Raw genomic sequence first — 14,288 nt, 5'->3', positions numbered from 1 at the left:
GAGAGTTTTTGGGGGGACACAGATACCAATCTCCAGGATCTAGGGGTCCCAGTGGGGTTTAGGGGGTTCATGGGGGGCATAGATACCTACGTCCAGGCTGGAGGCATCCTGGGAGTCTTAGGGGATTTTTGGGGGCCCAGGATACCTGTGTCCCGGCTGTAGGGGTACCAGGGGGTCTTAGGGGTTCGAGTGGGTACAGATACGTATGTCCAGGCTGTATCGATCCCAGGGGCGATTAGAGGTTTTGTGAGGGGCACAGATATCTACATCCAGATTGTAGATGTCCCGGCGGGGGGATAGGGGGCTTGTGGGGGTACAAATACCTACATCCAGGCTGTAGGGTTTCCTGGGCGGTTAGGGGGTTTCTGAGGGGCACATATACCTACATGCACACTGGAGTGTCCTGGGGGGCTTATGGAGTCTATATGGGGCACAGATAACAATGTTCTTTCTGTATAGGTCCCTAGAGGGCTTAGGGGGCTTGTGAGGGGGCACAGATACCTAAGCTCAGGATGGAGGGGTCTACAGGGGTCTTAGGTGTTTGGTGGCGGGGCACAGATACCTACGTCCAGGCTACAGGGGTCCCGGAAGGGCTGAGGGTCTGTCACGGAGTGTGGGGGAGACTGGTCCTGCACCTCTCTTCCTGGGACACAAGGTGACTCTCAGCCAGCCAGTAAAACAGAAGGTTTATTGGACAGCAGGAGTGAAGGATACAGCAGAGTTTGGAGGCACAAGCAGGACCCCTCAATCGAGTCCTTCTGGAGGTTCAGGAAAGTTAACTCCCAGTTTCGGATTCCTTGAATTCCAACCACCTAGACCAAAACCGAAACTGAACTAACTCCCTCCAGCCGGCCCCTTCCTGTGTCCAGCTTCCCAGGCAAAGGTGCTGACCCCTCCCCGCTGCCTAGCTCGAGTTACAGGCTTAGGTCCTGTCCCTCACCTTACGTCACCCCCTGCTCTCCCATCTCCCACACAGATAGTCCCTACTCCACCAGGGTCCCTACCCGTGGGGCCCCTAACCCTGGCTCCTTGGGCCCTACCCCTGTGCCCCTTACTCTAGCTCCAGTTGCCATACCCATGGGCCCCTAACCCTAGCTCCAGAGGCTCCATCCCTGGGGCCCCGAACAATAGTTCCAGGTGCCCAACCCGTGGGGCCCATAGCCCTTGTTTCAGGGGCCCAACGAGTGGGCCCCTAATCCTGGCTCCAGAGGCCTTAAGCGTGAGATCTCTAACCCTAGCTCCAGGGGCCCCACCCCTGGGACCCCTAACCTTTGCTCCATGGGCCACATCCCTGGGGCACCTAACCCTAACTATAGGGACACTGCCCAAGGGGTCCCAAACCATAGCTCCAGAGGCCCTACACGTGGGGTCCCTAACACTAGCTCCAGAGTCCCTACCTGTGGGACCCCTAACCCTAGCTCCAGATGCACTACCCCTGGGGCCCCTAACGCTATCTCCAGGGGCCATACCCATGGGGTCCCTAATCCTAAATCCAGGGGTCCCATTCGTGGAGCCCCTCACAGTAATTCCAAGTGCCCCATACCTGGGACCACTAACCCTAGCTCCAGGGGCCCTACCCATGGGGTCCGTAAACCTAGCTCCAGGGGCCTTACACGTGAAGCCCCTAACCATAGCTCCAGAGGCCCTAACTGTGTGGCCCCTAACCCTAACTCCAGGGGCCTTACCCGTAGGGCCCCTATCCCTAGGTGCAGGGGCCCTTCAACATGGGGCCCCTATCCTTAGCTGCAGGGGCCCTACCAGTCAGGCCACTAACGCTATCTCCAGATGCCCTTCACGTGGGACCCCTAACCCAAACTCCAGGGGTCCTACCGCTTAGGGCCCTGACCCTAGCTGCAGGGGTCATAACCATGGTGCCCCTAAACTTAGCTCCAGGTGCCCCATCCCTGGGGCCCCTAACCCTAGCTTTAGGGACCCTGCTCGTAGGGCCCCAAACTATAGCTCCAGGGGCCCTACCCATTGGGATCCTAACCCTAGCTCCAGAGGCCCTACCCTTTCCTGGCTGGACATGTGCGAAGGGTAAAACATACATCCTAAATGAAACAGTCTGACTTTTTATTATGGAGAAAAAACAAGTTTTAAAGCGTTTATATGTTGGAGGACTTGGCCATACAGTATCTGAGGCTGAACTGCAGGAAAGATTCAGCAAGTTTGGAAATGTTACAGATGCGGAAATTGTTATCAGGAAAGATGACCAGGGGAACACTATGAAGAATTTTGCTTATATCAACATTAGCATTTCTGAAGCAGATCTTAAAAGATGTATGTCTATTTTAAATAAACCTCTCAACCCAGCTAGAGGGCTCTACCTCTGGGGCCCCTAACTGTAGCTACCGGGGCCCTACCCATTGGGCTGCTAACCCTAACTCCTTAGACCCTACCTGTGAGGCCCCTAACCCTAGCTCCAGGGGCCCTAACCGTAAGGTCTCTAACACTTGCTCCCGGGGCCCTACCACTGGGGCCTCTAACCCTAGCTCCAGGGACTACTTCCCTGGGGCCCCTAACTCTAGCTCCAGGAGCCCAACCCGTGGGGCCCCTAACCCTCGCTCCAGGGGCCCTACCAGTGGGACCCCTAACCCTAACTGCAGGACCCCTATCTGTGGGCCCCTAACCCTAGTTCCAGAGGCCTTACCCGTGAGACCTCTAACCCTAGCTCCAGGGGCCCTACCAGTGGGACCCCTAACCCTAACTGCAGGGCCCCTACCTGTGGGCCCCTAACCCTAGTTCCAGAGGCCTTACCCGTGAGACCCCTAACCCTAGCTCCAGGGGCCCTACCACTGAGGCTCATATCCCCAGCTCCAGAGGATCTACTCCTAGGGCTCCTAACCCTAGCTCCAAGGATCCTACCCATGGGACCCCTAATGGAAACTCCGTGGGCTGTAACCCTTGAGGCCCTAACCCTACCTCCAGGGGCCCCATCCCTGATTTCCCTAACCCAGCTCTAGGGGCCCTACTCGTGGGGCTTCTTCCCCTAGCTCCAGGGGCCCTACCCGTGGGTCCCCTAACCGTAGTTCCAAGGGCTCTACCCGTGGGACCTTACCCTAGCTCCAGGGGCCGTCCTCGTGGTGCCCCTAACACTAGGTCCAGAGGCCCCACCCCTGGGAACCCTAACCCTAGCTCCAGGGGCCCTACATGTGGGAATCATAATCCTAGCTCCAATGGCCCTACCTATGGGACCCTAACCTTAGCTTCCGGGGCCCTACCCCTTGGGTCCATTACCAAAGATCCAGGGGCTCTACCCCTTGCGCCACTCCCCCTATCTACAGGGGCCCTCTCCGTGGGGCCCCTAACCCAAGCTCCAGGGATCCGACCCCTGCATCCCCTAACCCTAGCTCCAGGGGCCCCATACCTGGGGCTCCTAACCCTAGTTCCAAGGGCCCTACCCATGGGGTCCCTAACACTTCTTCCAGGCAACCTGCCCGTAGGGCCCTTACCTTAGCTAAAGAGGCCCTACCCGTGGGGTCCTTAGCCCTAGCTCCAGAGACCCCACCCCCTGGAAACCCAAACACTTGCTCCAGGGGCCCCACCCACGTGAACACTAGCCCTAGCTCAAGGGCCAAGTCCCTGGGGCCCCAAATCCTATCTCCAAGGGCCTTAGCCATGCGCCCGCTAACGCTAGTTACAGGGGCTCTACGCGTGGAACCACTAACCCAATTTCCATGGGCCCTACCAATGTGGCCCATGTCCCTAGCTCCAGTGTCCCAACCCATGGGACCCCTAACCCTAGGTCCATGGGCTCTACCCCTGGGGCCCCTAACCGTAGCTCCAAGCACCCCACCACTAGGACCCCTATCCCTAGGTCCAGGACACAGCCCTAGGACCCCTAACCCTAGCACCATGAGCCCCAGCCCTGGGGCCCCTAACCCAAACTCTAGGGTCCCTTCCTGTGGGGCCCCTAGCCCTAGCTCCAGAGGCCCTACCCATGCGACCACTAACCCTAGCTATAGGGGCCTTACCCCTGTGTCCCCTAACCCTAGCTCCAGATGCCATATGCGTGGGCCCCTAACCCTAGCTCCAGGGGCCTGACCCCCAGTACCCCTAACCCTAGCTCCAAGGGCCCCATCCCTATGGCTTCTAACCCTAGCTCCAGGGGCCCAACCCATGGGGATCTAACCCTAGCTACAGAGTCCTTACGTGTGGGACCCCCAAACCTAGCTCTAGGGGCCCTACCCATGGGGCCCATAACCCTAGCTGCAGGTGCGCTAACCATAGGGCCCCTAACCCTAGTTCCAGAGGCACTACCCATGGGACCCCTAAACTTAGATCCAGGTGACCTAACCATAGGGCGCCTCACCCTAGCTCCAGGCTCCCCACCAATAAGATCTCTAACCCTAGCTCCAGGGGCCCAACCCTAGGACCCCTAACCCTAGCACCATGAGCCCCACCCCTGGGGCCCTCACTCAGAGCCCAGGGTCCCTACCTGTGGGGCCCCTAACCCTAGCTCCAGATGCCATACGCGTGGGCCCCTAACCCTAGCTCCAGGGACCCGACCCCTGGTACCCCTAACCCTAACTCCACGGGCCCCATCCCTGCAGCCTCTAACCGTAGCTTCATTGGCCCAGGCCATGGGACCCCTAACCCTAGCTACAGAGTCCTTACCCGTGGGACCCAGAAACCTAGTTCCATGGGCCCTACCATTGGGTCCCTAACCCTAGCTCCAGGGACTATACCCGTGGGGCCCCTAAACCTAGCTCCAGGGGCCCTACCCGTGGAGTCCCTAACCCTAGCTCCAGGGACTCTACCCATGGGGCCCCTATCTCTAACACCAGGGGCCTTACCCTTGGGAAACCTCACCCTAGCTCCAGGGGCCTTACTCCTGGAGCCCATAACCCAAGCTTCAGGGGCCATACCCGAGGGGCCCCTAAACCTTGCTCCAGGTGCCCCATCCCAGGGGCCCCTAACCCTAGCTTTAGGGACCCTGCTCGTAGGGCCCCAAACTATAGCTCCAGGGGCCCTACCCATTGGATCCTAACCCTAACTCCTTAGACCCTACCCGTGAGGCCCCTAACCCTAGCTCCAGGGACCCTAACCGTAAGGTCTCTAACACTTGCTCCAGGGACCCTACCACTGGGGCCCCTAACTCTAGCTCCAGGGGCCCAACCCGTGGGGCCCCTAACCCTCGCTCCAGGGGCCCTACCAGTGGGACCCCTAACCCTAACTGCAGGGCTCCTACCTGTGGTCCCCTAACACTAGTTCCAGAGGCCTTACCAGTGAGAACCCTAACCCTAGCTCCAGGGGCCGTACCACTGAGGCTCATATCCCCAGCTCCAGAGGATCTACTCCTAGGGCTCCTAACCCTAGCTCCAGGGATTCTACCCATGGGACCCCTAATAGAAACTCCGTGGGCTCTAACCCTTGGGGCCCTAACCCTACTTCCAGGGGCCCCATCCCTGGTTTCCCTAACCCAGCTCTAGGGGCCCTACTCGTGGGGCTTCTTCCCCTAGCTCCAGGGGCCCTACCCGTGGTTTCCCTAACCCTAGCTCCAAGGGCTCTACCCGTGGGACCTTACCCTAGCTCCAGGGGCCGTCCTCGTGGTGCCCCTAACACTAGGTCCAGAGGCCCCACCCCAGGAACCCTAACCCTAGCTCCACGGGCCCTACATGTGGGAATCATAATCCTAGTTCCAATGGCCCTACCTATGGGACCCCTAACCTTAGCTTCCGGGGCTCTACCCCTTGGGTCCATTACCAAAGATCCAGGGGCCCTACCCCTTGCGCCACTCCCCCTATCTACAGGGGCCCTCTCCGTGGGGTCCCTAACCCAAGCTCCAGGGACCCCACCAATGCATCCCCTAACCCTAGCTCCAGGGGCCCCATACCTGGGGCTCCTAACCCTAATTCCAAGGGCCCTACCCGTGGGCCCCCTAACGCTTGCTCCAGGCACCCAGCCCGTAGGGCCCTTACCTTAGCTAAAGAGGCCCTACCCATGGGGTCCTTAGCCCTAGCTCCAGAGACCCCACCCCCTGGAAACCCAAACACTAGCTCCAGGGCCCCTCCCACGCGAACACTAACCCTAGCTCAAGGGCCAAGTCCCTGGGGCCCCAAATCCTATCTCCAAGGGCCTTAGCCGTGCGCCCGCTAACGCTAGCTACAGGGGCTCTACGCATGAAACCACTAACCCAATTTCCAGTGGCCCTACCAATGGGGCCCCTGTCCCTAGCTCCAGTGTCCTAACCCATGGGACCCCTAACCCTAGTTCCATGGGCTCTACCCCTGGGGCTCCTAACCGTAGCTCCAAGCACCCCACCACTAGGACCCCTATCCCTAGGTCCAGGGCCCACCCCTTGGACCCCTAACCCTAGCACCATGAGCCCCAGCCCTGGGGCCCCTAACCCAAACTCTAGGGTCCCTTCCTGTGGGGCCCCTAACCCTAGCTCCAGAGGCCCTACCCATGCGACCACTAACCCTAGCTATAGGGGCCTTACCCCTGTGTCCCCTAACCCTAGCTCCAGATGCCATATGCGTGGGCCCCTATGTCATAAACAGATAGCTAAGGGTTAATGTCTCTTTCACCTGAAGCACCTGACCAGAGGACCAATCAGGAAACCGGATTTTTTCAACTTTGGGTGGAGGGAACTGAGTGTTTTTGTCTTTGTTTTCTGGCTGCCTGCTTTCTCTGAGCTTTGGAGAAGTAGTTCTACTTTCTAGTCTTCTGTTTCTAAGTGTAAGGACAAAGAGATCAGATAGTAAGTTCTATGGTTTCTTTTCTTTGGTATTTGCATGAATATAAGTGCTGGAGTGCTTTGATTTGTATTCTTTTTGAATAAGGCTGTTTATTCAATATTCTTTTAAGCAATTGACCCTGTGTTGTATCATCTAATACAGAGAGAACATTTGTACTTATTTTTCTTTCTTTTTATATAAAGCTTTCTTTTAAGACCTGTTGGAGTTTTTCTTTACTTCAGGGAAATTGAGTCTGTACTCACCAGGGAATTGGTGGGAGGAAGAAATCAAGGGGAGATTTGTGTGTTGGATCGCTAGCCTGATTTTGCATTCCCTCTGGGGGAATAGGAAAGTACTTTTTGTTTTCAGGATTGGGAACAGAGAGGGGGAGTCTCTCTGTGTAGTTTCACAGAGCTTGTGTCTGTGTATCTCTCCAGGAGCACCTGGAGGGGGGAAGGGAAAAAGGATTATTTCCCTTTGTTGTGAGACTCAAGGGATTTGGGTCTTGGGGTCCCCAGGAAAGGTGTTTCAGGGGGACCAGAGTGCCCCAAAACACTCTAATTTTTTGGGTGGTGGCAGCAGGTACCAGGTCCAAGCTGGTAACTAAGCTTGGAGGTTTTCATGCTAACCCCCATATTTTGGACGCTAAGGTCCAAATCTGGGACTAAGGTTATTACATGAGTGGCAGCTGGTGGGAGATAGACAGAACCCAGAAGCCAGTAGAAATATTATATTTTTCTTTTCTCTGCTAAGGGCTTTTTAGCAGAGAGAAACAGTTGGTTTTAAAAGGGAACCAGAGAGAAATTTTTTTTCTGCTCTCTCTGGCAGTTGTGGCTTGCATGTTAAGCAGAAGTCGTTAAGGACTATTAACAGTCTTTTGTCACACAATAGCACTCCCATTAGGAGTCAAGTACCAGCACTTATAGGCATGCAAATAAAGTGGTTTTTCTGGTTTCCCTTCATTGAACATTAGCTAGAGAGAGAAAAGGAAAATTAGCTAAAGGTACTGTTGCTAGGCAGACTTCAGGAGGCAACAGAGAACCTGCAGTGCAGAAGATAAACACCGGAGGGCACCCCAACACAAGAAAACAGGAATCATGACTTCTAAGGCAAAAATTGAGGCCGAAGAGCAAATCAAAGAAGCTGAACACAGGCGACAACTGGAAATAAAACAAAAAGAGATGGAGATGAAAGAAAGAGAAGAACAGATCAAAGAGGCAGCCTTCCAAAGAGAACAGGCAGCCCAAGAGGCAGCACACAAAAGAAAACTAGAAGAAGAAGAGGTGGCCCACCGCCGAGAAATGGAAAACACCAAAAAGAAATGGAAAAACAACAAAAAGAAATGGAAAAACAACAAAAAGAGAATGAAGAGAAGGAAAAACAGAGAAAACATGAACTGGAGTTGGCAAAAGCTGGGCTGCATGTGCCAGCCAACCCTAACAACCCGGCGCCCATTATTGCTCCACAGCACAGGAAATTTCCCACCTACAAGGCAGGTGATGACACCGAGGCCTTCTTGGAAAATTTTGAAAGAGCCTGTCTTGGGTACAGCATTCCCGAAGACCAGTACATGGTAGAATTGAGGTCACAGCTCAGTGGACCTTTAGCAGAGGTGGCAGCTGAAATGCCTAAGCACCAAATGAATGACTATAAACTTTTTCAAACCAAGGCCAGATACAGGATGGGGATAACCCCAGATCATGCCCGTCGGCGTTTCAGAAACCAAAAGTGGAAACCAGAGGAGTCATTTCCCAAACACGCCTACTACATTGCAAAAAACTATGAGGCCTGGCTAACAGGAAACAACATTCAAACCTTGGAAGAACTGAACCTCCTCATACAAATGGAGCAGTTCTTGGATGGTGTTCCTGAAGACATCACACGGTACATACAAGATGGACACCCCAAGAATATCGCTGAGGCGGGGGAGATTGGAGCCAAATGGATGGAACTGGCAGAAAGCAAAACAGCTACTGTCAAGGGGAACGATTACCCCAGGGGGCACACAGACCATAAACCCTACAACCGAGGACAGCCAAAGACCCCACATACCACCCAAGTAAAGCCACAGATACCCTACCCTTCAACCTCACCAGTCTCCAGTAACTCACCTCGGCCCAGTGATCCATCAGATGGAAGATGCTTTAAGTGTAATGAACTGGGACATATCAAGGCCAAGTGTCCCAAGAACACCATGCGAGTGCAATTCATTACACCACCATCACACCAAAGATCCCCAGGCCCGGATGCCTCTCAAATACCCTTGGAGCGAAGGGAAAATTTGAGAGTGGGCGGAAAGAAGGTTACTGCGTGGAGAGACACGGGGGCACAAGTGTCAGCTATCCACCAATCCTTCGTTGACCCCAAATTCATCAACCCAAAGGCCAAAGTGACAATTTACCCCTTCATGTCACAAGCTGTAGACTTGCCTACAGCTCAACTGCCTGTCCAGTACAAAGGCTGGTCAGGAATGTGGACTTTTGCAGTCTATGACAATTATCCTATCCCCATGCTACTGGGGGAAGACTTGGCCAACCAGGTGAGGCGGGCAAAGAGAGTGGGAATGGTTACACGTAGCCAAACCAGGCAAGCTTCCAGACCCATTCCTGTTCCTGAACCGTCCACAGAGGCCCCGTCTGTGTTACCAGAGACCCAGACAGAGGTAGTGGACCCGGATTCCATGCCAACCACTGAAACAGCCACAGCACCTCCAGTCCCAGGCCCGGAACTGGAACAGCAACCAGCACCAGCAAGTGCAACCCCATCTTCAAACTCAACGCCAGAGGGCGCCAGCGAGCCAGAACTGGCAGAAGCAAAAGACAACCATACCCAAAAGGCTCAGCCAGAGCCTAAAATACCCTCAGGTGCACCAGCGGAGAGCGGTTCACCAGCAACGGAAACAACCCCATCACCTACATCGCTTCCAGAGGGACCAAGCCCCAGTCCACAGTCTGAGGAAGAACTGGTGACCCCAGCCTCAAGGGAACAGTTCCAGACTGAGCAGGAAGCGGATGACAGCCTTCAGAAAGCTTGGGCGGCGGCACGGAGCACCCCACCGCCTCTCAGCTCTTCTAATCGATCCCGGTTTGTTATAGACCAAGGACTTTTATACAAGGAAATTCTTTCTGGTGGACACCGGGAAGAATGGCAGCCGCAAAAAACAGTTGGTGGTTCCAACTAAGTACCGGGGGAAGCTCTTAAGCTTAGCCCATGATCATCCCAGTGGCCATGCTGGGGTGAACAGAACCAAGGACCGGTTGGGGAAGTCCTTCCACTGGGAGGGGATGGGCAAGGACGTTGCCAAGTATGTCCGGTCTTGTGAGGTATGCCAAAGAGTGGGAAAGCCTCAAGACCAGGTCAAGGCCCCTCTCCAGCCACTCCCCATAATTGAGGTCCCATTTCAGCGAGTAGCTGTGGATATTCTGGGCCCTTTCCCAAAAAAGACGCCCAGAGGAAAGCAGTACGTACTGACTTTAGTGGACTTTGCTACCCGATGGCCAGAAGCAGTCGCTCTAGGCAACACCAGGGCTAACACTGTGTGCCTGGCCCTAACAGACATCTTTGCCAGGGTAGGTTGGCCCTCTGACATCCTTACAGATTCAGGGTCTAATTTCCTGGCAGGGACCATGGAAAAACTGTGGGAAACTCATGGGGTGAATCACTTGGTTGCCACCCCGTACCACCATCAAACCAATGGCCTGGTGGAAAGGTTCAATGGAACTTTGGGGGCCATGATACGAAAATTCATCAACGAATTCTCCAATAATTGGGACCTAGTGTTGCAGCAGTTGCTGTTTGCCTACAGGGCTGTACCACATCCCAGTTTAGGGTTTTCACCATTTGAACTTGTGTATGGTCACGAGGTTAAGGGGCCATTACAGTTGGTAAAGCAGCAATGGGAGGGGTTTACGCCTTCTCCAGGAACTAACATTCTGGACTTTGTAAGCAACCTACAAAGCACCCTCCGACACTCTTTAGCCCTTGCTAGAGAGAATCTAAAGGATGCTCAGGAAGAGCAAAAGGCCTGGTATGACAGACATGCCAGAGATCGGTCCTTCAAGGTAGGAGACCAGGTTATGGTCTTGAAGGCGCAACAGGCCCATAAGATGGAAGCATCATGGGAAGGGCCCTTCACGGTCCAAGAGCGCCTGGGAGCTGTAAACTACCTCATAGCATTTCCCAATTCCTCACTAAAGCCTAAAGTGTACCATGTTAATTCTCTCAAGCCTTTCTATTCCAGAGACTTACAGGTTTGTCAGTTTACAGTCCAGGGAGATGATGCTGAGTGGCCTGACGGTGTCTACTACGACGGGAAAAAAGACGGTGGCGTGGAAGAGGTGAACCTCTCAACCACCCTGGAACGTCTGCAGCGGCAACAAATCAAGGAGCTGTGCACTAGCTTCGCCCCATTGTTCTCAGCCACCCCAGGACGGACTGAACGGGCATACCACTCCATTGATACAGGTAATGCTCACCCAATCAGAACCCCACCCTACCGAGTGTCTCCTCATGCCCAAGCTGCTATAGAACGGGAGATCCAAAACATGCTACAGATGGGTATAATCCGCTCATCTACCAGTGCATGGGCATCTCCAGGGTTCTGGTACCCAAACCAGATGGGGAAATACGCTTTTGCGTGGACTACCGTAAGCTAAATGCTGTAACTCGTCCGGACAACTATCCAATGCCACGTACCGATGAGCTATTGGAAAAGTTGGGACGTGCCCAGTTCATCTCTACAATAGACTTAACCAAGGGGTACTGGCAAGTACCGCTAGATGAACCTGCCAAGGAGAGGTCAGCATTCGTCACCCATGCGGGGGTGTATGAATTCAATGTCCTTCCTTTCGGCCTTCGAAATGCACCCGCCACCTTCCAGAGGCTGGTAGATGGTCTACTAGCTGGACTGGGAGAATTTGCAGTTGCCTACCTCGATGATGTGGCCATTTTTTCAGACTCCTGGCCCGAACACCTACTACACCTGGAAAAGGTCTTTGAGCGCATCAGGCAGGCAGGACTAACTGTTAAGGCCAAAAAGTGTCAAATAGGCCAAAACAGAGTGACTTACCTGGGGCACCAGGTGGGTCGAGGAACCATAAACCCCCTACAGGCCAAGGTGGATGCTATCCAAAAGTGGCCTGTCCCAAGGTCAAAGAAACAGGTCCAATCCTTCTTAGGCTTGGCCGGATACTACAGGCGATTTGTACCACACTACAGCCAAATCGCTGCCCCACTGACCGACCTGACCAAAAAGACCCAGCCAAATGCAGTTAAGTGGACTGATGAGTGTCAAAAGGCCTTTACCCAACTTAAGGCAACGCTCATGTCTGACCCTGTGCTCAGGGCCCCGGACTTTGACAAGCCATTCCTAGTAACCACAGATGCATCTGAGCGTGGTATAGGAGCAGTGCTCATGCAGGAAGCAACAGATCACAACTTCCATCCTGTCGTGTTTCTCAGTAAGAAACTGTCTGAGAGGGAAAGTCACTGGTCAGTCAGTGAAAAGGAATGCTATGCCATTGTGTACGCCCTGGAAAAGCTACGCCCATATGTTTGGGGACGGCGGTTCCAACTACAAACTGACCATGCTGCACTAAAGTGGCTTCATACTGCCAAGGGGAACAACAAGAAACTTCTTCGTTGGAGTTTAGCTCTCCAAGATTTTGATTTTGAAATTCAACACATCACAGGAGCTTCTAATAAAGTTGCTGATGCACTCTCCCGTGAGAGTTTCCCATAATTCAGTAGTTAAAAAGTGTTCTTAAAATGTAGAAGTCTGTTAGTTATATACTTAGGAGTATATGTAAAGGTGTATGTGTTGTATTAATCTGTTTATTTTCAAGTTCTAGAAGGAAATCGCCGCCAGTGAGCTTCCCCACTGTCTGCAATTTGGGGGGCGTGTCATAAACAGATAGCTAAGGGTTAATGTCTCTTTCACCTGAAGCACCTGACCAGAGGACCAATCAGGAAACCGGATTTTTTCAACTTTGGGTGGAGGGAACTGAGTGTTTTTGTCTTTGTTTTCTGGCTGCCTGCTTTCTCTGAGCTTTGGAGAAGTAGTTCTACTTTCTAGTCTTCTGTTTCTAAGTGTAAGGACAAAGAGATCAGATAGTAAGTTCTATGGTTTCTTTTCTTTGGTATTTGCATGAATATAAGTGCTGGAGTGCTTTGATTTGTATTCTTTTTGAATAAGGCTGTTTATTCAATATTCTTTTAAGCAATTGACCCTGTGTTGTATCATCTAATACAGAGAGAACATTTGTACTTATTTTTCTTTCTTTTTATATAAAGCTTTCTTTTAAGACCTGTTGGAGTTTTTCTTTACTTCAGGGAAATTGAGTCTGTACTCACCAGGGAATTGGTGGGAGGAAGAAATCAAGGGGAGATTTGTGTGTTGGATCGCTAGCCTGATTTTGCATTCCCTCTGGGGGAATAGGAAAGTACTTTTTGTTTTCAGGATTGGGAACAGAGAGGGGGAGTCTCTCTGTGTAGTTTCACAGAGCTTGTGTCTGTGTATCTCTCCAGGAGCACCTGGAGGGGGGAAGGGAAAAAGGATTATTTCCCTTTGTTGTGAGACTCAAGGGATTTGGGTCTTGGGGTCCCCAGGAAAGGTGTTTCAGGGGGACCAGAGTGCCCCAAAACACTCTAATTTTTTGGGTGGTGGCAGCAGGTACCAGGTCCAAGCTGGTAACTAAGCTTGGAGGTTTTCATGCTAACCCCCATATTTTGGACGCTAAGGTCCAAATCTGGGACTAAGGTTATTACACCCTAACCCTAGCTCCAGGGGCCTGACCCCCAGTACCCCTAACCCTAGCTCTAGGGGCCCCATCTCTATGGCTTCTTACCCTAGCTCCAGGGGCCCAACCCATGGGGCTCCTATCCCTAGCTTCAGGGACCCCACCCGTTGGGCCCCTAACCCTAGCTCCAAAGGCCCTACTTTTGTGACCCCTATCCCTAGCTCCAGGGGGCATACCCCTTGGGCCCCGAGTCCTAGCTCCAGGAACCGTACTCGTGGGGCCCCTATCCCTAGTGTTAGGCCTGAATAAAGATATTGCAGACAAAACCAGGTATGCCAACCTGACCAAAGTCAGGCTAACAGAGGTTTTTGGGTAATTCCTGAGTGGAAAACACTGAGAAGCAGCAGCATGTCTCACAAGCGCTGGGAAAAAGTGAGATAAGCGAGAAGCTGCATTCCTGGCATAGTACCAGATGTGCTGTGTTAGGGCAGCTCCTTCGAAGAACTGATAAGAGCCCTAGTTTCCCAGCCTCCTTGTTTTCACTCCCTGGTTTTTTTCGTTGTTTGTTTTTAACTCCCCTACATTTCTAACTTTAGGTATGTATGTATACTAAAGGTGTCTAGTTTCTAGTTGTTAAAAGAAGGGAGTGGGTTGCTCCAGTGAATAATTTATGACGCGACAGAACTGTCTATATAGGCTTATACTAAGATTTAAAGAGCGGGCTGGTTCTCTCGGGAGACGAGCTGCTCTATATTGATGCGTGCACTTGTCAATAAAGAGCTTTTGATCGGACCTTGCTGGTGTTGCCTGTCTCTCTCGCGGTCAGACAACTAACTTTGCCATCTGGGGGTTAGAGTCCCTGACACTAGCT

The sequence above is a fragment of the Gopherus flavomarginatus genome, unplaced genomic scaffold (genome assembly GCF_025201925.1).
Source record: "Gopherus flavomarginatus isolate rGopFla2 unplaced genomic scaffold, rGopFla2.mat.asm mat_scaffold_35_arrow_ctg1, whole genome shotgun sequence".
In the NCBI taxonomy this organism is placed as follows: Eukaryota; Metazoa; Chordata; order Testudines; family Testudinidae; genus Gopherus; species Gopherus flavomarginatus.
This window is presented reverse-complemented; position numbering follows the sequence as displayed.